Source organism: Taeniopygia guttata, chromosome 9, assembly GCF_048771995.1.
Source record: "Taeniopygia guttata chromosome 9, bTaeGut7.mat, whole genome shotgun sequence".
Taxonomy (NCBI): Eukaryota; Metazoa; Chordata; class Aves; order Passeriformes; family Estrildidae; genus Taeniopygia; species Taeniopygia guttata.
This window is the reverse complement of record NC_133034.1, coordinates 18,810,385-18,837,469: the sequence shown is the minus strand read 5'-3', so window position 1 is coordinate 18,837,469 and position 27,085 is coordinate 18,810,385. Positions and strand designations below refer to the sequence as shown.

Sequence of the window (27,085 nt, the reverse complement as noted above, 5' to 3'; positions counted from 1 at the left end):
CCTCCGCTGTCTGTGCGTAAGGTGCCAACTTTATTGGCCTAGTTCTGAAACTTCGCAGCTTATCCCTCATTTGGAGCTCCAGGAGAGGGGAGCAGCTTTCAGCTTAGCAGGAAAAATAACCATTCTTGGAGTGATAGCTGGTGGGGTTGGAGGGGGGATGGAACTGAGTGGAATTTCCTCTTACAGAAACTGAATTGGAACTGCTGAAAATGAGGAGTGTGGTACCTGCACACAGAGGTGTGTGAGAGGTACTCTGCAAATAACCATCCTTCAAAGGCAGGGGAAGCGTTTGACCTGTGGGGAGGATATTTCCAGGGCATGGGCAGCACAGGGAATTGTGTGGTTTGGAACTGCTTTGCCATGAGCACTAAATTGGTTTTGTCTTTTTTTTTTTTTTCTTTCCTTCTTTCTTTCTTTCTTTCTTTCCTTTCTCATTCTTTTTTACTTTGGTCTCAGAACTGTCTTAATGTTTTGTGAAAATGCTATTGGGGGTGCTGTTTGCTTAAAATAAAGTGGGTGGAGAACAGTTGAGGGTAAATAAGATTAATGATGGGAAATATTCTGCCATTAGTCAAATTTCTGAAAGAATTTGTGGTTTTTCCTCTTCAAATAAGTTTTTCCTATCTTTGTTCAGCAGTAAGCAAAAGATCCCACAACAGTAAGAATTTACAGATATATAAGCTGTGGTGAACTAGATAAGATGCACAGTAAATATTTATTTGTGAACTTAAAAGTGTCTCTTAAATGTTAACTATATGCATTTTATGTTAAAATATTTCTACCTTTTTTAATGCTAATTATTATCCGTATATGTATTCATATTTGGATCTTTTCAGCACATAGATTTGTGAATAATTTTATTTTCTTGGAGAAACAACTTTATGAGCAAATACTTTTACTGTAAATGTGGGAGGATTTTTTTTTTTTTTTTGAGAATTTTTTAACTGCTTTGTTTATTTTAATACAAGTAACTCACTGATATTGCAGTTAGAGACCAACTTCCAAAAATCCTCCAGGCATTTTCTTGTCTCTGTGGAAAATTCTTGTGGAAGCTATGCCAGCTTTTAAAATGTTCTCTTTGCCCTGCTGCAGTGTGGATGTTTTTCCCATCCCCCTTTTAACCTAGGCATTAGAAGAAAGTACAGATGATGCTTGCTTAACCCTGCATTTAGTGCCAAGCAGTGATGTGCTCCCTATGAAACCATTTCTGACCCTCTGCTTGCAGTGGTGAGCCTGAATTTTTCCCCTTCCTTGCCCATCATTGTCGGTCAATTATGGGATGGAACTGAACCAGAAAATCTGGTACAGTCTGGCAATTAGTACAAAGGGTTTCCAGTCTAGTGTGAAGACAGAGATGCAAGAGCCCCAGCAGCTAGAGAAATAGTTTTGATTGGCCATGGACATTGCCTTTTAGTGCTGCTTGGTTACTTTCTAAAGATACTGGCTCTTCTACCCTACAGGTCTTCTCCTTAAAGTACTGCATTACGGGCCTACTTTTTATAAGTCTTTTGGGAAGTGGGGGGGGTCTTCTTTTTTTAGCTCTAGCTTCTCCCATTTGCAGACTGTCATTTTAACCCATCAAACAGACACATTTTGACTTGTACAACAAAGAACCAAGTTATCAACATTCACAGAAACTGACATTTTTAATTCAGGCTTCATTATGTCTTCGGTGTATGACAGTGAGCTACAAAGACATTTAAAGGGTTTTTTTTCTTTTTTTCATTTTAAATTCAGCACTGGGATGTTTATCTTTCTTTTAATGCTCATATTTCCCTTTCTACCTTTATTCTTTAGTAATATATAATTAGCATTATCAAAACCATCAGCTATTATCCACTATGACTTTTGACCTTTGTTTTTATCTACTTAGCATTTCCCAAAATAAATTGCTACACAAATTCTGTTTATGTTACAGTAAAATGGAATTTGTGAAGCTCCGGAATACAGTCATCATAAAAATTAATGAATGATTATATACATGAAAACTTTTAAAATATCTGGTATTGTAAGATAAGAATTAATAATAAAACAAAAATTTTAATTCAAAAATAACACACAGAAGTCAGGCACTTTCAAAGGCTAGCAGTGTGTCTGTAGTTGATTTTTTTTCTGCTACCCTAAGAGCAAGCAAAAATCTGATATAAGTTAGGTTGAAGTTTAGAAGAGCGAGCTATGCCAAATAAAAATTATAGACTATTATTTCCAAGAAATCTGGTATCTTTGCTGAGTACATGAAGACAGGACTCATTCAAACCTTGTTCAAAACTAAAATGCAGTATAATTAGATAGCACTGCAAGCAGTTGACAAAGTAATAGGAACATCGAGCATCCAACCATAACCACAGTGTTTTGTTTGTGAGAGTTTTTGTTTTCCTACGAGTCAGCAGTTTCTGGTTTATGCTTGGGTAACTGTGTATTTAGGATGTTGTCTTTTGTAGCTGGAAAAAAAGTAAATGTGCAACCTAATCTTTGTGTGCGCATGTGAAATATGACAAATACAGATGCCAAGTTTCTGTTGTCATTTTTCTTTCATTCTGTCAGCCTCTGCACAGTGGTACTATGGGAATCCCTGAAGGTGGCTTTAGGCACATGATGGAAGAATATTCCATTCAGCACTTAAATATTCCCTGGCTGTATTAATGGCAAGAAATACAGGAGCAGGGACTGTAAATGTGATTACAAGATTAACACATTGCCCGCTTCTATCGGGTGCCTCTTGTTTTTGTATTTATCACTCATCTTTCCCAGCTGACTGATGGCTGTCACTCAACTGCTTTCTTTGGCTGGAAAGAGTAAGAGCTTTCTTTAAAGGTGTCAGCAGAGTGTTGAATTCCATAATAGGTCATTTGCATGGAAAGTCTACATAGAACAACAAATGAGTGGCTTCTCTTGTAGATCTTTTGATAGCATATATGGGAAATGATGTGATTGTTGTTTATTGCACCAGGAAGGTGATAGTACAGCGTAGGTCACAATCTAATTTGATTACCCAGGAACACCTTCCCAAAGAATGCACTGATGATGCTTTAGGCAGGAACTGTGTAGAATGATTATCCAGATACCAATATCTGCCAATTTTGTTCATTTACCAGAGGAACAAACAAAATAGTAACTTACATTCAAGTGCAGGGGAAAATAAAACTGTGACTGGTTTTGACTTGGTCTAAAGAATTGCTGTAAAAAGGCACAAGAGCAATTTAAATTTTTTACCACTTGTGGTTTAAGAGATTCCTAGAAATTACTCTGAACAGTACACATCCCAAATCCACTTTAGTTAAATTTTTTCATTGTTTTATTTCCTTTTGTCTTCAGTGACTGAGAAAATTTGACATTGAACAGGGACTACCTCTGCATCTTAATTTGTATCTCTTCAGTTACATCTTATGGCATTCATGTAGTACTTGAAGTACTCACATAAACACGGTTGAGCTGAAAGTTTTGACAGTGGATCAGTGTCAGAAAGTTTAATTGTGAAGTGATTTTCAAGGAGATAAATATCTGTCCCTAGTTTTCAGCACTTTTCTATCAAGAATAATTTTAGTTCTATGCAAGGATTCTCCTCTCTCCCTCCAAATATGTTTTCCAAACACTGCCTATTAAGTATTTACTTATAATTAGAGTTTCAAAGTGCCATTTTTCATGTGAAAAAACTGAGGCAGAAAAGGGCTGAGTGACAACATTACCTCTAGGTGTGGGTTGCTGCTTTGGCAGTGTCTTTGGAGTTTATTGAAAATCTCCCTTGTCAATGCATTGCAACAGCTTTTTTTAGTGGTGACTGTTGTAACTGCATTCTTGATTTCATGGCCTTCTTAGATTGTCCTTCACCTCTTAACAACAGCTGTCTCCACAAAATGAATTTTGGACAAACTCTCCACTGCAAGGGTCCATTCTTGCTACCATCAGTATGGCAGTTCTGTGATTTCAGTAGGATGATGTTTAGAACTTGATTCTTTACCCCCACAACACTCCAGCCCTTGGGCCCTGTTGTTCTGTCACTCTACTGAAGGAGTTTGGCTCAGTTGTTTGTTTTACTGTTCTTATAGAATATCAAGACACATGTTAGTGGCTTTCAGGTGGAAGGTGACTCTGTGCCATAAATAAAGTCATGGGAATAACGTACAAGTACCATAGTTCATATATAGGTATTAAATAATATCTACAGCATCAGGAAATATCTATTCTTGACATCTGTTTTCTGAGGCAGTGACTTCTCTGTCTTGGGAGAAAACAACATAAAACCAAACAAATAGTAATAAAAAAAAGGCAAACCCACCATCATCATAAAGGTCAGGAGTGGGTGGCTGTGGCTCTGCAGAAGCTCTGCCAGCTTTTGCACTGCATTCAGGAGCCAGTCTCAGCTCTGACATGCTGAGGACCTCCTGGTCTCCAGTTTTTCAGCTGTACTCTTGGACATATTGCTTTTGTCTGTGCTTGGTGGTTAAAGGTGTCTGGGAACAGACTGGATCTGTTGATATGGGACATTACTTGGATTAAGGCACTAATAGAAATTACAGAGGTTTTGTAATATGGAAGAGATCATTGCCTGAGCCATGATCTACCAGCTGGTCTGCTCCTGGAAATGTTTCTTTGCATGACAGGTAGGTCCTCCTCAGTATTTCTACTTACACTCTTCCTCTGGTGGGAAAAACAGCTGAAAAACCTCACTGTAAGAGATTTTTAGACATATTACAGGGTTTTATGCTCCCAGTTCCCATTGATTTTCAATTCAATTTTCACTCAGATGAAATTCAATAGGAATAAAATACCTAATTCCTTTATACCATTGAGTGCCTTCTGTCCTGGGTCTTATGGTAGGCTGTGGAGTGCATGAGCATTGCCTGTTAGTGGGATGTGACAAGCATTAAGAAATAAGAGATTGGATCAGTGTATTTCATGGGACTTTATACAAATCTAAGCAATTGGCATTTCATAAAAAGGAGAAAGGGAAAAATTACTAGTAAAGACATGGTGATAGCAGTTTCTCAAAGAACAGATCCCAAAGGCACAAGCAGAAACTGTGCCATTTCAGGGGATGACAGGCTGTGTACTGAGGCATCTTTTGTTAACACATGAGCCTTAGCCAAAGACTCAAAAAAGAATCAGATTTTTAATGACAAGCCTAAGGGACTACGATGAGCCTACAGAGACAGAATTGAAGTAATCAAGACACAAAAATGAGATATGGCCAGAAAGTTGCATGAAACGGCACTGAATGAGCATTCAAAGCAGTAGGAAAACCAAGCCACTGGCTTGCAAGTCAGCAGATGGTGATGGCAGTGACAAATGAGGTTGAAGATGAAGAGGTACCTAATACCTGCAACATATAGTATTTTACTTTTGAAGAAGTCAGCTGTAAGGAGATAGCTACCACAAATAATATAAATTACAACAAGATAGGGAGGATTTGCATTTTTGTGTAAGTCATCTTCTGGTATCTCACTTATTTCATGGACCCTCAGCTAATCTCACAGGCTGAGAAATAGTAAACAGCATGAGTCAGCTGCCAGAGTCCCTGGCAGACCTTTTCTTTTTCTATGATGACTTATTTGCACTTTCATGGGGACGTGGATGGTAGAGGTGGCCTCTTCCTCACTCCCATTTCATCTCTTCCTGGAATAGTTCTTAAAATTTTTCTTTACTGTATTAGTTGCGCAGCGGATTGTTATTTCTTTCTGTTTCTTTCTGCAGTTATCTTCTCAGTTTAGTCCTATAGATTTTCTCTTTCCAAATTGTGTAGTTCTTAAGTTTCTTCAGTATAATACTTCTTGCTGCTAGCCATACCTTAATCATTGGAAATTTCCTTATGACAGTTTCTGAATCAAGGAGAGAGCTAAAAGGTGGTGCTGGTTTGCATAATGTTGGCACTGACTCAAGGAAAGATAAAGTAACCCCAGGCTTTTGTGAGGTTCTCTGTATCCATAAAAGTAAATATGCTGATGAGGACTAAAGAGAGAATTAATTCTTGATCCAGTCTGCCAGTTACCTCAAAGGCAGACAGGGGTATTTCAGCAAAACACCAGTTTTTCTATTTTCAATTTGTCTTTCATACTTTTTTTAATGGAAAAAAAATCTCAAAGATGCTGTTATTTCTCATTAATAAATTTCATTTTCAAGCAATGATTTTTTTTTTTTTTTTTCTAAAAATGTTCAGCAAGTTGTTTTAAAAAATTCAGACATACTATACTGGAAGTGAAACTTTTCAGTTCCAAACTTATCAAAGCACTTTTTCTTTCTTTGGAAGAATATTTAATTTATCAACTGCAAATGCCAGAAGAGGTGTTAATTTTTGTGTGTTAAAACCCTAATTAGATTAAGTTGGATTGTACTTTGCATGTTCTCTCAAGCTAATTCCCATGATCACCATGCTTTAAAACCTTTATTAGGGAGTTTTGTTAGAAATGCATCACTTTACTGTTGTTATTCATCTGACAAGAAGAGTGGATTCAAATGTACCCTTCTTTCAAAGCTGTGTTTGTCACTGACCTCAGATGTTGAACTGCAAAGAGAATTGGTTTCTAAGCACTGCACTGTGTGTGCAATGCCAAGAAAACTGGAGAGTTCTGACTGGCATCCTTCTAAGAGAGGTGATGTGAGAACCTTTTTGTCTAGTGTGTTACACCCATCAGAGCCCAAAATACTTGGGTGTTGTTAAAAGACACAGAGATTCAAGACTGGCTATTGTCTCTGTAGTGAGAAGTTGTCAAGTTGAAATGAAGGAGGCAGCACTGTGGAGAAAGAAATATTGGGATCTTGTTTTGAAAGAGGAGGTTATGCCTAGAGATGAGGAAAATTCCTTCTTTGATTCATGAGGAAAGTGAAAAGAGGATGACTGGTTAGGTGGCAGTCTCTTGATGATGCCAGATTTTCAGGACAATAAAGTTGAGGGCACTTAGCAGAACTGGTTGAAGGATCTTATGAAACTCAATGAGTACTCCTTAACTATCCCATGAAATTCAGCTTAGATAAGTGTTAAAGTGATGTATCTGGGAATAATCATAACTTTACAGATAAAATTATGGGCTTTCAGCCATCTTACCACCAAGAAATGAGATCTTGGGATGATAAAAGGAGGGCCATGAAAGAATCTGCTTAGTCGTTAGTAATGTTCATTGAATATTAGGAATAAATAGGAAGGGGATAGAAGATAAGTACAGAATATTTATGCCAGCATATAAATACATGGCACACCCACATCTTGCATATTGTTTGCCACTACCTTTTCAAAAGCTTCACAAAAGGGCAACAAGGATGATCACAGGAAGAGAGATTTCCATTAAAAAGAAACTAAGCAAAGTAGACCCTTTGTATGCCTAGAAAAGGAGACTGATGGGAGAGATGATGAAGGTATCTAGACTAAAGCACCACACACAAAGAGGTTCCCTCACGCGGTTTGTGCACAGTCTTTGCCAGGGCAAGAAATGAAGGCAAGATGACAGATGTGGCAGCTGGAAAAGGAGCAAAAGCAGATCTTTAAACATAACATAATTAAGTAGCCACAGGGTACTGTCAGAGTTTAACGTTTCTATGGGTTCAAGGGAAGCTTGAACAAGTTTCCAAAAGGGAAATCCAAAGAGGTTAAAAATACACATGAACCTCATCTGGCTGGAGTAGCCTTTGAAACTCAGATTGGTGGAAGCTGGAAGAGTTTTTGGGGGAAATGTTATTACTTTCTTCTGTCCTCCTCCAGGCACTCGCTTCTGGCTGCTGAATGAGACAGTGCCTGGCCAGAGGGACGCTTGGTCTCACCCAGCACAGCCATTTTCTGTTCTCATGGTACCAGGCATTTATGTCCTGAGCTCACACTTTCTTTCCATATCTGAATGAAGGACGGGTCAGAAACTGAAGTAGAAGTAGCCTGGGCAAATAGTTTGAATGCTGAAATCACTATATTCTTTTGAGTAAATCTTCCCCTTTAGCTAAACTGGGACTGGATCTGTGTACCAGAGTGTTCCTACTAGGCAATCAGAGGGAAATACTGACAATCAGAGGAATGTGTTTAAAGCACCTGAGTTCAGATTAATACGATTTTTTAAAATGTAGGGAAAACCATGAAAAATTTATCATTGTATAATAGCTGAACAATCTCTCCAGGAGACTTTAATTTCTGCTTCCAATCTTTTCATCTCAATCTGCTGGGTCAGCTTTGCACTTCTCCTTGTGTGCACAATGGGGAACAATGTTTAGCTGATGACAGAAATGCAGGATGGGGATTAAGTACCCCCCAAGCTTTCTGTATTTTAGTAACAGTGTTGAACATTCCCCAGTCCCGGGTTTTACTCCCCTCCTACTCTTCCAATAAATTAACTTGTAAATCTGAAAATCAAGACATAGCTTCACTGGGCAGGGAAAATACACCCTGCAAATTTTCCTAAATACCCCTTTAGAAAAGGCTTAACTTTGATTATTGTAATTGATTATCTTAAGCCCCTGAGTGTCAGAATTCTGCATTACACTCAGCATGTAGTTTGATGAGAAGATGGATTTGGCAGCAGTCTTAGGTGTCCTCACCTCACCACTCCCACCCACTCACTCATTTCTGGTCCATGGCCCAGGTTTGCTCCCTATATAGAGCTTCAAAATCAAGTTAATCTAAATATTCTTTGGTGTTAGAACACCAGTTACACCATGAGCTTTATCTGTGTCTTCCCTTCTCCCTGCAACAGCACAAGTGTGGTGGGACTGTGTGGATAGAGAAGTTTCTTACAATGGCCAGTTTTCAGCCCGATCAACTCACAATATATCTGAGCACTGGTGCCAGCATGTGACAGCAAAAGGTGACATCTGCTAGATGGTAACTCAGACCTGGGAAAGTTCAAGCCTACCATGGAGTTCCACCTCCTTGGTGCGTTGTTTTTAGGGCTGTGTGGTAAGCCAGAGCCTTGAGTCAATCTAGATAACAAGTAATTTAACAAACAGTCCTCGAAAGAAGTTGAAAATCAACTTAAGGAATAAAAAGTAATAATATCCTTTCTCTTCAAACTCATCAGGAGTGTGATTACTGACAGAAAATCTGTAAGATGCTCGAGGCATGAAAGGAACATTCAAAAAATATAAAGCCACAGCAGAAAAGATGTGATTTTTTTGCACCTGTGCTTACCATGGGGGAGGCTGGTGAGAATCCCATCCCAGAATCCTAATGTATTTAATGCATTTTAGGATTTCCTTCAAATGGAAGCGACCATAAATAGTTTATAGAGTAAATGAACAAAACAAGCTATAAAAACTCATCAGGAGTAGAGACATTCACTTGGAAATTCTAAATAAATTCAGGAGAGAAACAGGTGATTGTGGTGTACAGCTTCTTAGCTCAAATAATTTTGAGCCAGAGGACTGCAGTCTGACTAATAAAGCAACAGATTTTAGAATGACATTCAGGCAGATTCAGGAAGCTGCATCCCAGTAAATCTGACACCTGTGCTGGGAAAATGAGTAGAAGTTATAAAAAATAATAGAAATAGTGTAATCTGAATAATTATGGCATATTGTGAAGTTTTGTGTGTAAAGTTTTAAAAGATAAGTCCTGGCCTAATTGTGAATTCAAATTCTCTGAAGGTATCTACTAGCAGGAGAACCCAGGAGACCCAGCTGAGATCACCTGCTTGGGTGTTCAAAAGGGGTTTAACAAGGTTCATTCCCAAAAGCCTTTAAGAAAATAAAATATTCTGGAACAAAAAGGAAGATGCTCACATCAATAAATAACTAGTTGGCATAGAGAGCGGAGTACAGAAATAAATGGTCAGTGCTCACAGTAGAGGTAGGTCATCACTGAAAACCCTGTGGAGATCTGTGCTATTCAACATATTCATAAGTGGTCTGAAAATATAAAAGTGAATAGTGAGGGAACAAAATCTGCTGATGGTACCAAGTTATTCAGAAAAGTTAAGAGAAAAAAGAGCTATGGTGTATTGAGAAAGATCTTATAATGCTGGCAATAATGGGGGAAAAAAAGATATTCAGTGCAGACAAATGCACATAGGAAAAATAACTCTATCTTTACATATAAAGTGATGGGTTGAGAACTAACCATCACTTCTCAGAAATGAGATCTTGAAGTAAATGGATAGCTCTGCAAAACTGTCACGTCAAGAACAGTCGAACCAAAATTTTAAGAAGAGAACAAAATAAAAGCCATCATTACGACAGTATATAAATCCATAGTACACCTACAGCTTGAATATTCTGTGCAGTACCAGCCTCCTCAGCTGAGAAAGAACAGAAGAGGTTGAAAGACAGATGGCAAGAATGGTCACCGTGACAGAATGGGTTCAAGGGGTACGACCTACAAAGACAGGCTGAGAAAGTTTGAGCTGTTCAGCCCGGAGAAGATTGTGTGGAGCCATCACAGCACCTTCCAGAATCTGAGGGGGCTACAGGGAAGCCAGAGAGGGGCTCTTCGTCAGGACCTGTAGTGACAGGACAAGAAGTCATGGATACAAATTGAAAGAGGGGAAATTTCGGCAAGATGTCAGGAAGAAATTTTTTATTGTGAGATTGGTGAGACATTGGAACAGGTTGCTCAGGAAGGTTGTGGATGCCCCAGTCCTGGCATGTGTTTAAAGATGGATTGGAAAAAGCCTTGAGCCTAGTAGGAGGTGTGGGATTAGATGATCTTTAAAGTCTATCCAAACCCCTTAACATTCTCTGGCTCTATCACCCAGTGAGGAGGAAGGGCAAGCTGGAAAGGATATGACCAGTGCTGGGACAGGTTGAGACAGCTCTAGATCTTGACCAGTTCCAAAGCTTGTTTTGCAGTATCAAAACAGATCATTAGCACAACTGAGGGGATGGTGATTTTCCAGCATGCAAACAGGAATGAGGCAGAAATCCTAAAAGAAGGGCCTTGCTGAGTCACATCAGAAAGTCAGAGGTACAACTCGGGTGCTGGTGCTTAAGAAATGGAGCACATTGGAGTATTTACAAGGCACTCTGTCCAGCTGAGTCTCAGTAGGTGCTTCAGGATGTCTCTTCAGTCAATGGAGAATAAAAGTCTTTCCATTTGGTCCATGAAGACCACCTAAATGAGGATCCTGTTCTGATGTGGACTCCAAAGGACACTCTCTGTCGCCATTCTTTTCCCTTTTTTAAGATTGTGTTCTTTCAGTTGTTTCAATTCATTTTCTCTCACCATTTTATTTTATTTTTTGTTATTTTACTGTCCTTTTTCCTTTCCCTACACCACAATCCTTCCTAAGGAGAAAATGAGGGGTGAGATAAGCTGGAGATCAGGGCAGACTTTTGAGCCATGAAATTTGAGTCTTTAATTTAGTACAGACAATTTTGCCTATTTCTAGTAGCTATGTCCTTTTTTTTGTACTGCTTATAGTTCTGATACTATTTCTGAATTGGGAGCATAAAAATGTAAAATTTAATATTTAAAGCTACAATAGAAAGACAAAAAAATAGATGTAAATCAATGTTTCAAGGCAAGTAGAAGTTACCAGCCTCACTCAGGCTGATTGCTCCTTTCTGCAGCAATAGAATACAACAGTCTTTCATAGTATTAGAGTAAAAACTTATCACCAGTCTCTTTTTTCTCTTGGTCATATTTGGAGGTTTTGGGGTGGTTTTTTAGTATCCTCAGAAATGGCAATGAAAAACGTTGAATTTAGAAATTAGTCTGGTTTTACTATTGAGAAAGTAAATTAACCCTTACTTGATTTACTGAAGAATAAATAACCTGTTAGCAGAGGTTTAGGTCTTTTTTTTTTTTTTCTTACTGATATTGCACACCTTGACTGTAACTTGCTCAATTTTTTGTGTCTGAAGGAGAGGAACATGCTCTAATGAAAAAAAAAAATCTTTCTTTGCCATGTATTAACATCTGTGATGGCTTATTTGAATATCAAATAATTCTGTTTATAGTTCTTTGAATTATAATCAAATTGTTTCAGTACCTGTTTTAAAGCAGCTGAAAATTATTATGTAAAATTCACGCATGGTGTCTTTGTAATAAACAACAACAAAAATCATTCAAATAAATAAAGCAATCGGCTCAGAACACTTCAATTTTCTTTAAAAAAAAAGTTAAGTTAGTCTTAACTCACAGATTTTGAAGACACTATAATAAAGAATTATTGGAGGAAATATTGCTTTTACTGTTTTCAGTTAATGCTTAATGTTGTTGCAAATTATAAAATTTAATTAGCTATATAAATGCCAGAGGAACAAATAATGTGCTATTGTCTTGATATCTTTCCAGAAATTAGTCTTTTAAAACAAATTTGCCATATTAATCATCTAAAAATATTTTTGATCACTGAATTAATAGTTTGCAGCCTGTTTTCAGGTATTCATTGCCATAGGTGATTGCCTCTTAATTACTACATGGGCGCTTTCTATTCACTCTTATTAATTCATGTTTTCTGGCACAGTCCCAAAAGGCAGCCTTGCCCTATATCTTCTAATTACTTCTATAATTGAATTTGCCCACTTTTTCTAACCTATTTTTTAAACTGACTGTGTTTGTTCATGGTTTATTGTGTCTTTTTTGTGTCAGTTCTCTGCAAGCAGAATGTACATTGATTCTTTCCTCGTTTCTCATTAATTTTCAAGAGCTTTGCTGCATGTCTGTTTTTTCAGCCTGTCAGACCTATTGCTAGACCAAAAAAAGATTCTTATTATTAAAGGTTAGGTAAAATAGACTGAAGTTAATTAATTCATTAGTAACTCTGAGCCAATTACTGAAGCCTTCTCTTATTTATATACTTGTTAACAAGACAGAGATGAGAAAGGCCTATTATAGGCACATGTCCTTCAGAAGTTGGGCAAACCCTCTGGAGCATATGCATTTAGTTCCACCAAAGAAAAAGAATTGATTCCAAAGTGAGACTTGAAGATCTAACTGGCAAAGTCTTCATAAGCTGATGGACCTTCTTGTGGCCTTCCAAATGTTGTTTTGGATTCTACCTTTTGATCACAAGGAATACAATTTAGTGATCTGCTTTACAAAGTGCACACATGATGTTTCAATATAAATATACTGACTTGCCAACTTCCTCAGAACTGTTTCTTGGGATGTTTTGGAACAAAAAGAAATTACCCATGCATATCTATGCAATTAAGAGGGGAGTTGCTGGTTTTGACTTCAGATGATTTCCCTGTATTAATAAATGTAATGAGATATGTAGTTGGGAAGAGACCCCATGAATTTTTCGTAAATGCAGGTTATGAACATGACAAGAGTACATGAGAGCTGAAGTCATGCACAAGCTACAGACCTATAAATAAAATAGGGAAGGTACCCAATGGATCACTGGTCAATGTCAGATGTTTACATTAATGACATCAATGCATATTTAAGCATAGTACTCAAAACCTGACCTTGTATTTCTTGAGGCTGAAGCATGACAAAAACCCATTCTCTCTCACTGAATTCAGTATTGACACAAGTGTGCTGTTTTTAAAAGAATTTCTCATACTTATTGTGGGGGAGAGAACCTTTGGACTTTTATTTTCTCATAACTCAACAACTTGATCAGACATCATTAGAATTTGAAATCAAATTCTTTGTCAAGTGTCTTGCAAGCCTGGAGGTATCTAGATTTGGTAGGAAATTATGCTAACATTGTATGAGCTTTTTAAGCAAACAGAAAGAGCATGGATTTAGAAGCACCTTTCACCTGGTTTATAAAATATAAATCCAAATATATTTAAACAGGAAGAAAAAGGCGCTGGAATCACTGAGGAGCAGAAAGCTTGGCCTAGCCCAGTCATTTATGTTTTTAAGGAAAATTGGTCGGTAGCTCTGGGTTTAAAATCCTAAAGGGTAGTTACTAAATTCTCTGGAAGTCTTACTCCCATGCCAGGAGCAACCATAGATCAAAATCTTCAGCTAGGTATTAAAGGAATTAATTCCTATTAATAGGAATTATTCTCCACTCCATAGTTATTTCTAACTTGAGAGATATTAGGAAGAAGAGAAATGAAATACAACACCAAACAGCAAATGATCCCCAGCTGAGCCTGGTCACTGGGAGAAGGTTTGGGTATCATCACCGTGCTGTGCCAAAATATCTTCTTGCCTCTGCATCCTCCTGGAACACACAGACAGAGTTTCCTCACTCCCCCTTGAATGCCATACAGCTCACTGCAAAATTGGGGTATTTATTATTCAATCTTGCTCATTCACTCCCTTCCCAAAATTAGTTAGGAAATAACTGGCTGATTGAAAATGCTGATATCTTGATCAGATCATTATTATTTCTGGTAGGAAATAAATAAGTAATTAATTATGCAAGTGCTTGGACTGCTCCATAGTTAAAATAGCTTTGAGATTTGCACTTAAAACAGGCACTTGCTGCTTGATTTTGTGTGAATTACATGATGTAGGCTTGCCAAATTTATGTCGTTCATTTTTGGAATGAAAAGTTACTGGTTTTGAGAACTTTTAAAGAATATATTTTGATTTATTTTAGTTATTGGCAGTTACCTTTAAGATTGTGTGTGAATGAGAGAGTTCAGATACTTGGATCTGTCCAGTAAACAATGTAAACAGTTTTTTGAGAATTTAATAAAAGTAGAGTGCTATATTTAGACAGTTTAGAAGTACAGTGAAATGAAATAAAAGAGTTTCCCTTAGCACTTCATTTTATAGCTAATGAGCTTATCAGAATGAGTGCTGTCATATGTAATGGTATTGAAATAACTTTTGCCACTATAAAGTGCATGCTAGGATGAATCAGTCACTCAGCTGCCCCCCGTGATAACAATATTTTCAGTTTTGGCAGATCTGAAAGCTTCTGTCACCTCCGTTTGGACAGACTCTCTAATATTCAGAAAGGTTTTAAGGAAATGAGAGATGTGCTTCTGTGTCACCCCTGTGTTATCAGAGCTAGAGTAACTTGGACATGCTGAATTTCAGGCTGTTGATCACAGTAAGTTACAGGCCCTGTGATAGTGTGGATTGACAGTGACAATACCAAAATAACAGAGACTGTGATGGTTACTCCATGGAGAAGATGGCCAGGACAGTAACACCTTTTTCATCTTTCACAGGGCAATGCAACATAAGTCTAAAATTATAAGACCAGCAGTTAAAAAAAAAAAAAAGGAAAGGTTTTCTGTCTGAAAACTTCCTCATTTATCACTTTTGCAGTTCTTGCATGTTTTATAAATTTGTTTCCATCCTTTACTTCTGTTACACGTACATGTTACGCTGCATTTGACTCCTGTCATATACACTGAATAGAAAAAGTCACTGTTAGCTATTTCCTTTCATACTTATTGCTCTTCTTTCCCCTGAGTACCCTCTAGCATGTCTTGAAAATATTCCTCTGCCTGCCTTCCTTATCTCACTTGATGTGAACGTATTTCAGCTTCTGCACCAGCCACTATAGTGCTTTTTCGTTAAATCTGTATCCTTTCAGCAACTTCAGGTAGTCATCAAGGAACTTGTAAAGAGTGTATTGACTTGTAGGAACATGCTTGTTTCTTCTGACTCTTCCTTTAATTCATTATTGGTTGTACTTTGTAGAGCAGGCTGTGACCACAGGGAATGAATGGGCTCAGCTGGAGTTGTAAATCATAATAATCATTGGAGTTGTAAATCATAACCATCATTTACACACAGGGGAGCTGAGATTCCATGACTTTCCATATGTGACAAGGGAGGAGTGTGGCAGTGCAAGCAGCACAGCACCTATTGACTGTTGTATAATCCTGGGGTTTTGCTGTTGGCCCTTTCTAGTGCACATTTAATGTGGAGATATTAAAACATATGCACACTGTTGTAGTGAGTAAAATCTTATAGCTGTCAGTGGACTTTAAAAACCTTTTCTAGAGGAAACACTTTAAAGTCTCTCCTGTTACTTTTCATTAAATTAGAACTTAAATAACACTGTTTAGTATCTCAGATATTAGAATTTTTCCTTAGAAGCTTCCTAAAAATGACTCACCTGTTTGAGTAAAAGACTGAATGTCAACAACATTGATCAACCATATTCCTGATTAAAATCATTAGATCTCCCCCTCCTCCAGCAGTTGAACCACGGCTTTAGAGAAACTTATTTCTTAGTTGTTTCCACATAGAAGCAAGTTCAAGCATCAAGTCTTGCAAAACAGGGAGCAGTTTCTGTATTAATATATGTCCCATAAGCTGTTTCTTAGCTGATATTTCACTGTCTTCCTAAGTAAGCCCCAAATGTTTTAAGAAATAAGTTTTCTCTTACTTTAATCCTGAAGAGAAGAAAGGCTAAAGAACACTTTTCTTTTTGTTCCAGTCTTAATGCTAATTCCCAAAATTCAGTTTTAAACAAGACAAGAAGCTACACAGAATCTATTGATCTTTTAAATTAGGTCTTCATGGTTAGTTTGTAGAAAGAGGTAAGATATAAATTAATAATAAAGATAGAAATATATATTTGTAAGTAGAAATTAATCTTATTCTGCACACAACGTTTTAGTCAGAAGCTGAGCACGTGACTTCAGGGGGACAGGATCACTCCTTGTGCTCGTGGCATCTGGACACCTGGAGAAGGAGTTGTGCTCCTCATGGGTATCCAAAGTGCTAGCACAAAACAAAAATGAGTGGTTATTGTCTGCATGTTGGCATTATGTATTTTACATCTACAGTAAGTGCCACCACTCGAATGCCAAACCTGTGCTTAACATTGTGCCAAAAGGTCTCCTGGCTGATAAACCTTGACAGTACATTGTTCTCTTGTCAAGGGGCATTATCCCAGCAATTCAGCAAAAATTTTTCTTCATTTGGACAGTGCATCTTTCAGACATTCCCTTCTTCTATTGATTTGTTTTCTCCTGTCCCTTTCTCCTTCTTTTGTTTTCTTATCATAGCTTCAGGTTATTAAGTGCAAAGTATTGATGGGAATGGGTGGTTTTGGTCGATGGAGAGCTAATGCATCCCTAATCCCACCATTGTTATAGAGTTATGCTTTACTCTGGTTCCTGATGGGGGAAAAGGTGCAAAGCTCTTGATCCTAGTTTTATTTGTCACAAACCCATCCATCAATCAAGCACAAGCATGTCTGAATGCTGAATGACATGTGGGTCTCAGCTGAAAAAATTCGATAACACTGTATTGTCAGGTTGCTCACTCCTTTTTTTTCGATAAGAAATACATTTGACTGAAATAGATAAGCATACAACTACTAAAGACTTGAAGAGAGAGAGTGACATACATGACACCAAAGGTTTTCGATCTTTGGTATTAATGATACTTATGAGTAAATAAAATGGAAAAAAAGCTCTAGACATGCAACATGCTTAAATCCTGTGGGTTTTTTTATTAAGTTGGGGTTTCAAGTTTTTAATCTGGACATATATTGTAGCCTGCCACCTAGCTCCAGATGATGATAGAATCTGACTGAATTTCTAGGTTTTAAAAATTTTATTGGTTAATATAGCAGACATTCATGAATAGAATATTATTTTCATTTACATTGAGAACCTATGTATTTATTATTTCTGAATAAGGATGAAGACACATATATATATATATATGTGTTTGTGTAAGTATTATCCTTTATGATTTGACAACTTTTTAAATTTCATATTATAGCACATATACATAGATATTTTATACTGTGCAAATAATTATGCAAGTCATTTTTAAAATGTCCCTTTAAAATGCATTTGCATTCTCAGATATGATTTTGGAATCTCTTTATACCAGCTATTGTGTGAAGTACACTAATACATTGCTGAAAGCTTATCCCCTTATTTATATACAATTTTCTATTCATACTTGCTTAAATAATTGCATTTAGAAACTGTTAAAATGTTGCAATTTTCCATCTGTACACTGTAACTCTGAGAAAAGTAATCAACAGATCAGAACAATTTAGAAAATGCATTTTATTTTCTTGCCATAGAAGTAGACACTTTAGAATGGGGAACGCATTAAATGACCTAAAAAATCCATCAATAAAGGTAACAAAAAGACAACCCAAATCAGAGGCTCTAAGACAAACATGATGTAGCCTCAAGTACTGGCACACTCTATGAGTAAGCCATTTTTTCTTTGCTCTGTGACTAGGGGCTACAAAACTGCAAAAATCAATGTGGGAGTGCTTTATGTTTGTTGGGTAAATTACATGTGCTTGGCTGCTCTATTGTATCTGGCCCATATTCTACACCAGATACTTTTAGATGGAACTGTCACATAATACATATACTCAATATTGATTTTTGTAGATTTAACAGAGCTTGAATTGAACTCCATGGTAAGCAAGGAAAAACTTAAGAAGTGCAGCTCCTCAAAATTGGGATGAACACGTAAATACAGAAATACTATTGAAGGTCTGTGTCTGGGAATCTCCTGGCCAGTTTTAATTTGGTATGGACAAAGTCAGTACTGACTAGTCGAAAACTGCTGGCATTAAATATTTGTTGGTTTATCTTCAAATTATTTCTTTTTGTGTATTTTTTAAATGTTTGTAGCAAGACCAAGTGAACATGGAAAGTTATAAACATTTTTAAATTACATTCTATTTTCTGAATACCAGATGATGCCAGATGAAATCCAGAACACTTCTACTAGCACCAAAGAGCACTTTAAGTTCTCTGTATGTCTCACAAACAAATTATTTTAGATTAAATTCTCTGCATGCAGTGAAGTCCATGACTCAGATGCAGGACATCTAAGACATGGAACACATTTAGACACGGGAATAGTTCATCTCATTTCAATTTGCATATAACTTTAAATTAAAAAAAAAAAATACACTAATTCAAATGTCTAAATATGTAACATGGAAAATTTGTCTGCCTTTGAAAGTCTCCATGTTAGTTATCAAATAGGAGGTGATCAAGTGACAACAGCTGTCTAGATTTATGTTCCAGGCTGATGTGACAGGACTAGTGGCACTCCCTACAAAACCAAAGAAAGCTAATATTTTCTCAGGGGAAAGAGGGGAAAGAAAAGATATTTGTAACTTATAAAAGTAAATTAAGACTGCAAACATTAGTTTATTTCCATTATATTTTTGAATAGTGTGTTAGTAATGATATCTGTTTAAAGTAATCACATTTTTAAATACCAGTCTCCAGAGTAATTTGCAATCAAACAATAGTCGCTGTAGCCCATAAAGAAACATTGTTTAATTGCTTGAAAAATGGATCCTTCTGGTTTCACACCCACCCACCAGCAGTGTCACTGAAGCCCTGGCTGTGTTTGCCAGCATTGCTCGTGGCCCAGTTGCACCCACAGCGTGTGGGCCCTGCAGTGAAGGACCTTTGGTCACTGCTGCCACGAGGGATGCTGAAATTGTTCTTCAAGCAAGGAGAGAAAACAGGCCTTACATTTCCAGGGAATGCTTTACATTTCTGGCACTGCTCCATGTTCTTCACCTCTCCCCTGACCTCCTGGGGCATGATCCTCATGGAGGTGCCCAGCTTGGTTTTGGCTCTGGGCTCAGGGAGGGCAGTGGGTGGTCCCTGGCTTACCTGTGCCCTGACAGACAGCCAGCGGGAGCCATCTGCGCCTCAGAACCCTACCTTCAAACTGTATAAATCTCTTGAAGGTTTTTCTGTATTTAAAAAAATTGTAGGACATGTTTTCAGCTGGTATTAATTGACATAATTCCAGTAATGTTCTTGCTAGGACAGCAGTTTCCACTAATGAATATCCAGCATTGTATCTCTGCCAGCAGTCAGATGTGGTAATCAGAGCAGCCAGCCTGAGAGTAAAGCAGAGCCTTGTCAGGGGGCCTCCACTTTAAAACTTTGTCTCTTGGTCTGTCAGTGCTTGATTTTATTATTCTAAGGGCATTTTGATAACCCCTCTGTGTTTAGGTCTTCATGGTGTGAAGGTCTGACTAAATAATGAGGATACTTTCTCTTTTATCTTTAGAGGGAGGATTTACTTATTACTGCCAATAATATGGGTCAGATTTTCAAAGGTGTTTTAACTTCACCTCCATGTTTGTAGTGCATAAACACTTGCAATTGCTTTTGTATCCAGTCACTTCTACAGATGAGCATTTACCATTATTTTGCTATGCAAGTAATACTTGTGTGTGTATTCCTCGGTCTCATTTCTATAGATAAACATACACAGGCACAAGTGGGTGTCGTGCTTTTATGTGACATTTTACTGTGCTAAGTATTAAGTGGACAGGATGCGAACACCATTTTCATTCTCAGGATGTATGGTGGGCTTGTTTTGTACACAGAGGAGAAAAAAGAAAAGATTGTAAATTCAACCTGTTCCTTTTGCCACTCATTTTGTGCTCTGTCTTGTGTGACAAGAGGCCATGAAGGATCTATGACCATGTGTGATATTCCCAATAAATGAAATGCCTCTCTATATTCTAACAGTACCTGCTATACTACTTTGTGGTACTGATCTCTCAATTTCATGAAACACAAATCAGTCATATAAAAAGGGACTTTAACTTTCATTAAAACCCACGTGGCTCTGTTCCTTAGACAACAGAAAGAGGCTTACAGAAACAGTGGTTACTTACCTCCTTTTGAAAGAAAAATGAATCTGAACAGGGATACATCAACGGGAAGGGCATTTTATGTTTCAGAGTTCAATCCTACTTATGTAGTTTTAGCCATTTAACACTGTGGCTTCTGACTGCTGTCTGTCTGGGAACTGGATGCTGGAGAAGCAAATGCTCAGACATACCTTGGTAGCAGCTGTGCTGTATTTTCAGTTTACTCTTAGGTGCCACAATAGAGTTCCTGATGTTATGCTTAGATGCAAATCAGCTCCTGAAGTGAGTGGCAGTAACACTGTTGACATCCAGTATATATTAGAAGTCAGTACAAGTATCATGTTGGTCTATGTCTAGTGGATGTCCAGGACCACTCAAGAGGTTAAGGACATTGTTCATCAACTGGGAATGCAACTTGAGAAATGTAAAGCCAACAGAATTAGAAAGAAAGGGCAAAACACCATATGATTTGTCTGTTTAAGTGCCATATGGCATCTCTTTAAAATGTATAGTACTGGGGAAGAAAAGAGATTAGTGCAAAATGTAAGAGCTGCTTCATAAGGCCCTAAGGACCAGCAGTTCAAAATGCTGGAGTATCCAGACAGCCTCTCCTGCATCTTAAAGAATAAATGATGTCAAGCTATGGAAAATGATGGGTGCAGTGCTTCTCGTTAGCCTGACACATGTCCCAGGGAGGAATGATCAGCACAGTGCTGTGGCAGGATTGCTCTGTGTGTGTGGAGCTGTGCAGCCACAGCTGCTGCACAACTGCACAGCTCTGCTGGGTGAGCAGGTGCCAGTCCCTCACCGCAGTCCACAGCCCAGGTGACAAGCTGCAGGATCCCTCCAGTGCCTTGTTACAAAGAAGGGTTAAAGAGATCAGTCACTGTTTTCTTAAGCTGCGTAAAGCTGAATTCTAGCTGTCATAGGTATGTGTTGTTGCTTCACATCTTCATTCTAGTTTGGTGGAGATTTATTTGTAATGAGAGTAATTGCTGCTCTGTTGTATCTTGTGCCATTGCTGCTCTTTGGGCAGGTAAAATTTGTCTGCAATTGGGTTCTACTCTCTTGATCTCACATGCAGGGGCACAGGACACAGTCCTTGCTCTGGCTGTCTCAAGAGTAGCAGGATTTCTCCTGAATAATCCCATGTCTGACACATTCCTTGTGAGTTAGGATAGCGTGGCTAAAACACTTTCTGATTGTTCTGAGACAAGTCCTTCAAATTTCATTTCAGCCTTATATCCTAATTTGGGAATATCTTAGTAGAGCAAGGAAACATAGGTTTGGTATTTTGCAAAGTTATACAGATTGGGTTTATTATTGAGAAACAGTCAGGCCATTGCCAGTCAGCATTTCTTCAACTGAGTGGTCCCAAGTCTGGTTTGAGCAAAATAAACACATGCTATTATTTATTCATACATATATGCACAAATATATATTTTAGACACTGGTTGTATCTGAACCAATTGAATTGATTCAACTGAATTTACATCCATATGAATGTAAAGAAATAAAAAGCAGGTCCTGATAATAAGGTATATTTCCAAAGCAATAACTGTGAAGAACGGACTCTAGGAGAAGACTCTTGCTTAATTTCCACATCTCAGTTAAATTACTTTTTAAAAACAGGAGGAGAATCATTGACTGGTCTGGATTTTTCAAACATCTCTGAAGTATTACATTATGAATTTTCTTGCAGTACTAAAAGAGTTATTTCTTCACTTATCACATGTAAATTTGTAAATCTCCATTTATTAAATATGAAAATATATATTTTTAGAAAGCTACAAATAAAAAATAAAATTCCAGTGAAAAATTATTCATTTTTCTTAGTTTGTTTTATATTTTATTCTGTGTCATTTATTTTTGCTAATTTGACAAAGTTCCTGCAAAAGAAACCTCAGAAGGGGATCTTCAAATGGATCCCTACAGCTGTAAAACTTCTGATATGAGCTAAAACTCATGGAGTGTTGTAAAGCATTAACAGAAGAGATGAAATTGTTCCATCATCCTGAAGCCTCAGAAAGCTATTCATTTTCCACTCTTTATTCTTGTATAAGTCCTGGTAATGTCAATGAGAGCAACTTGCACTCTCAAAGCAAAAATCCACCCAAAGGCAACGACTCATAATGAAAGGGAAGAAAAAAAAAAAAAAAAGAGAACAGGAACAAACATTTTCCATCTTGAATTACCCTCAACTTCCCCACATATGTTTGATTCAAACAATATTTTGTTGGCTGTAAATTGTTTGCAATTGGAATGTTATATTTTTGGAGGAAATAATCGAGAAAAGCATTCCACCAAACTCATGATAATTTGATTGCACAGTCCATATTTGGAGCATATTAGCACATTCACTCCTGTGTACAAATATATAAACTGCATCTCCCAAGCAGTGAGAAGAAAAGCAACAGAGGAGGTTCAGATGGGGGAGAAGGGAAGGAGTTGCCAATAAGGCCCAAGGCTTGCCAAAATCCTGTAAGTGAAGGAAACGAAACAAAATGCAGAGAATAGACAAGGAGAATAAGTGGCTAATTACTGTACATCCCACTCAACTAAAAATGAAACACAGGCACAAGACATCAGAGAGGCACATATTGCATAGGCACATCCTGACAGCAGTGACAAAACAGTGTAATCACAAACAGAAAACTAGGAACCTTTCCCTCTTTGTTGGCAGTGTTGGTTGAATGTATTCTAGCAGAGAGGCTGTTATTCTCCTGTCACTGCCAGTCCTTTTTCTTCCCCATGTGGAAAGAAATGGCTCAGGGAAAGCGTGACTCCAGATCCTGCAGGTTCCTTGTGCCTGCAGGGTCCAATTTATTTCCCGTGTGGGGCAGTGCTTCCCCTGGCTCTCCTCAGCTCAGGTGACAGATGTGTTGTGTGCTCACCCTTGGATGGGTGCATGGTTCAGTCTCGATACAAATGACCTGATAGAAATTTGGGGCTGCTGAGAGATCCCTACTTTTTGTCACGGTTTGCTGTGTCACTGTGAGCAAGTGGCACCCGTTGGTGCTGAAGTTCATTGTGATTTTAAGATACAGCCACTGTAGGCTTTGTTAATAATTTGAGAACTCTGTATAAAAGGTACAGTATTTGGTCAAAGGCTTGTGATTTTTCCAAAATTTAGCTGATGGTTACCATATGCTCCTGTAATTCACCACATTAATTTATTGTTTCATGTTGCAGTGAATATTAACTGGTTTATTAACTGGGCACTTTATTATTTTAATTTAATTAAACTAGATATGGGCAAATGAAAGTATTCTGAAAGATATGCCTGTAACTCAAAGCTAGGGAATCTGAACGCTGCAGGAAATTACTGAAACCCTTTTGTACGTGTTCATCTCCCTCCTCAGGGCACTTGGCTTGTAAAGAAGTGCACAAAGTGGAGTGGTCTGTGTGTGTGGGTCTTTATTCTCATCTTTAGCTTATGGCCACAAAAATTGGCCATATAAAGCAAAAAATTCCAAGCAGAGTAGATTTGATGAAGGAAGGAAAGGAACTGCATTTTATTTCTCAACATATTCATAAGGGATGCATGTTGCCAACTGAAACAGAAAGAAGGCACAGCTGGAGGCAATTAACCAGCTAGTTGGATATGTACTGGCTGGGAAGATTTGCAAAACTCTCTGCAAATCGCTGCAGTCCCTGTCTGCTCCAAGTGGCCCAGCTCCTTGGCTGGCTGCAGGTACGCAGGGGTGCAGCAGTTCTGTGAGGATGGGGGAGCAGCCTCACCCCAGCTGGTCCAGCAGCAGGTACTTGGTGTAGGCACAGCTACTGCATCAAGCTGATGAAGGCATTTCCTTAGGCACCTCTGTTTTCTCTTTAAGCGCCTCGAGGGTGATGTGAGAGTGAAGCAAGAATCACTTGTGTTAGCAAGTGAATGTTTTGGCTTGTCTTTTTTACAAAACACAGACCTGTCCACGCTTGACTTCTTTCCCTGGGTGAAGCTGATGCCTTCTCAGTTCTCTTTGCATTGGGTGAAAACCAGTCCTTTGCTTCTGAGGCTCACTCAGTTCCAAGGAGAGCCTTATGATGTGCTCAAGGAACAGGTTTGTCTCCATAAGGGGTCTGGCTGCAAGGCTCATTGCATGGGAGTGTGGTCTGACGGAGCAAATACAGCTTGGTGGCCCTCCACTGTCACAGAGCTTCCACAGCAGCTGTGTTCAGGTGCCCAGTGATGGTTTTACATTAATGGGCAATGGCAGCCCTAAAGGAAAGTAGTAGGGTTGGGAAACTGGACAGGTAACATCATCCTTTTAGTTGTGAATTCCCAAGCACAACCACCACTTCACCTGCAGTTTTTATGGCTCATAGTTTATGTATATTGCTTATGTGTGTGCATGTATCTACATGAGATGAGGTGTTCTTCAGAATATTTTGGGGTGTTATATAGAAAAATTGCACTACATTATTTCTGCTTAAGGACACTGGGACTCGCACTTAGGGAAACTGTGCTCTGCAGCTAAAAGAAGTGGCTGTAAATGTAATTAAATGTTATATAGGGCATTTTTCAGCACTGATTTGCACTCAGTATTCCATAGTGCTTCTAGGCTGAGGAACCTGTTCCAGTACTAAATTGTGTCTGGATTTGGGATGGAGGTGCTATCCCGTGTGGAGAAGGATGCGTGTGATTGCAGCAGCATTGCTGTTAGGCTGCACTGGGTGAATAATCTGCAATTTGAGGTTTTTTTAGAGGGAAAATGCTTGTGAATAAGGGTTTCTAACATCTTTATCTGGGTATAGCTGAGCATCCCTTGCTTGTTTCTCAGTTGTATTGCAATGCAGCATGTGCAGGCAGGAGTGTGGAGAAAACTGCTTTAATTGTTCCCTCAGTATTGGTATTGGTTACTGACTACCTTAGATCTGTTCACCAAATGCAGGCTATCCCAGAAAATTAGGTGAAAATTCTTAGTCCTCATGTCCATGTTTCTCAATTATCTGAGAACAGAATAACTGAGAAGAAAATCTCTTGAAAAGCTAGGAAAATGTTGAGTGTTAATAATCTCACAATTCACAAAACTACCATGAGAAAAAAAAGCTGGGCCATACAGAATAGAGTCTTCCCAAGGATTAATCTATCTTATGTGAAAATTTCCAAGTATCTCACTTAATAGTACCCACCTTTTCAATTTAAAGGATAATTCTTTTAACAGTGAGGATATAAATCAGTGAAAGTGGCAGATGTTTAGAATATGTCATATGTAAAAAGGTTACTTCAAAATTATGAATCACATTATGAAAAAATACTATACTTGTACATAGTTATGCTCAAAACATACATTGTTCTTGGATCAAAGATCAAAAATAAATATGGAATTTAATAGTACAGCTGTATTCTAATATCATTAAATTCCTATTTGTGTCTCCACACTGAGAAAAATAAATCTTTTTAGTGAAACAATGTTTTAATTTGGGAGATTTATGAAAAAGCAGAAGTATTTTTCAAATTTCACATATTAAGTGGGAATAATTTTTCATTTTTGATACCCTTTCAAACAACAATTTTGGTCATAAAAATGAGATGTTAGCAACACTGAAATCTCTTTAAAAAACCTGAAACACTGGCATTGGGTTTCATTTTTATAGGTTTGAATACAGAGCTCTGGGAAAAGGGAGCCTAGAAAAAGAAATGCAACACCAAACCTGATCCCTTGGCTGGAGGAGCTTTGGTTGGCTTCTGGCTTGACATGGGGTTGAGAAAACAGGGCAGGGACTTAAAGCTGCCCTTCAGTTCTGTCAGGCTGCAGGACTCCAAACTTCCCTGGCAATCAGCTGCCACTGGAGGACAGTGTCTTAGCCAACTCTTCTCATTTTTAATTTCTGCTGCCTGGTGCTGGGAAAGGGACAAATGAGCTTTCACTTTGCTGCCTGCACAGCCCTGCTGTCCTTGTGCAGAAAGGGAATTTCACAGGCCAGCTCCTCCAGCTTCTGCACTTTAAACCACAGCAGCAGTTACTGAATCACCCCTGGATATGCACAACTTTCCATAAATGAACAGTAGCTAATGAAAGTAATCAAATTAATTGTTAAACATAGCAAGGAATCACCTTTATACTTCCTTTCTCTTGCAGGCTCCTTATATTTTGCAAGTGAAAAAAATCAGCGTGTTTAGTGAGGTACTCAGGAAAGCTGTGGTGCAGAGGAGGGGTTCCTGCAGTGCTGGGGGCAAGTGACACCTCCTGCTGCTCTGTGGACTTACTAGCTACACAAAAACAAGATTTATTAGAAAACTAAATGGGACAGGGATAGAGACAAAAAAAAGGCAGATTATTTTGAATAAAAGTTATTTTGCGGGAATTTATTTACTTTAACTAATGCAAACTAAATTTGAGTTCACCCTTTTCCTTAATTTGGCTTATATTTCCCAAATGCCTCAAGGTAGACACGGCTAGCTTTTTATTCAAAATTTGTAAAAATAAGTGTCCTGGTGTTGCTTTCAACTGACAGATCATCTTGGTTTAGAATAATTTATGTTCCAGCAGATGCTGGCAGGAGGAACAGCAACTCACAAGATGAAACATGAGAGTAAGAAGAAAAAGACAAAGTATTTTCTGAGGAAAGACTTGAGAAAATGTTTCTAAATCAGAGCCTTTGTCATTCTAACAAGTAAAAGGGTTTTTTTTTTTTTGTTATATGAGTATCAGATGTCTGTCCCAATCTTTATAAAATACTCA

At 38.0% G+C, this 27,085-nt stretch overlaps 1 protein-coding gene across 9 annotated transcripts in view; it reads left to right on the top strand.

Moving 5' to 3' along the window:
- LOC115496429 (uncharacterized) overlaps positions 1 to 27,085 on the top strand; it is a 266,317-nt gene that overhangs the window by 178,103 nt on the left and 61,129 nt on the right. The window lies entirely within an intron of this gene.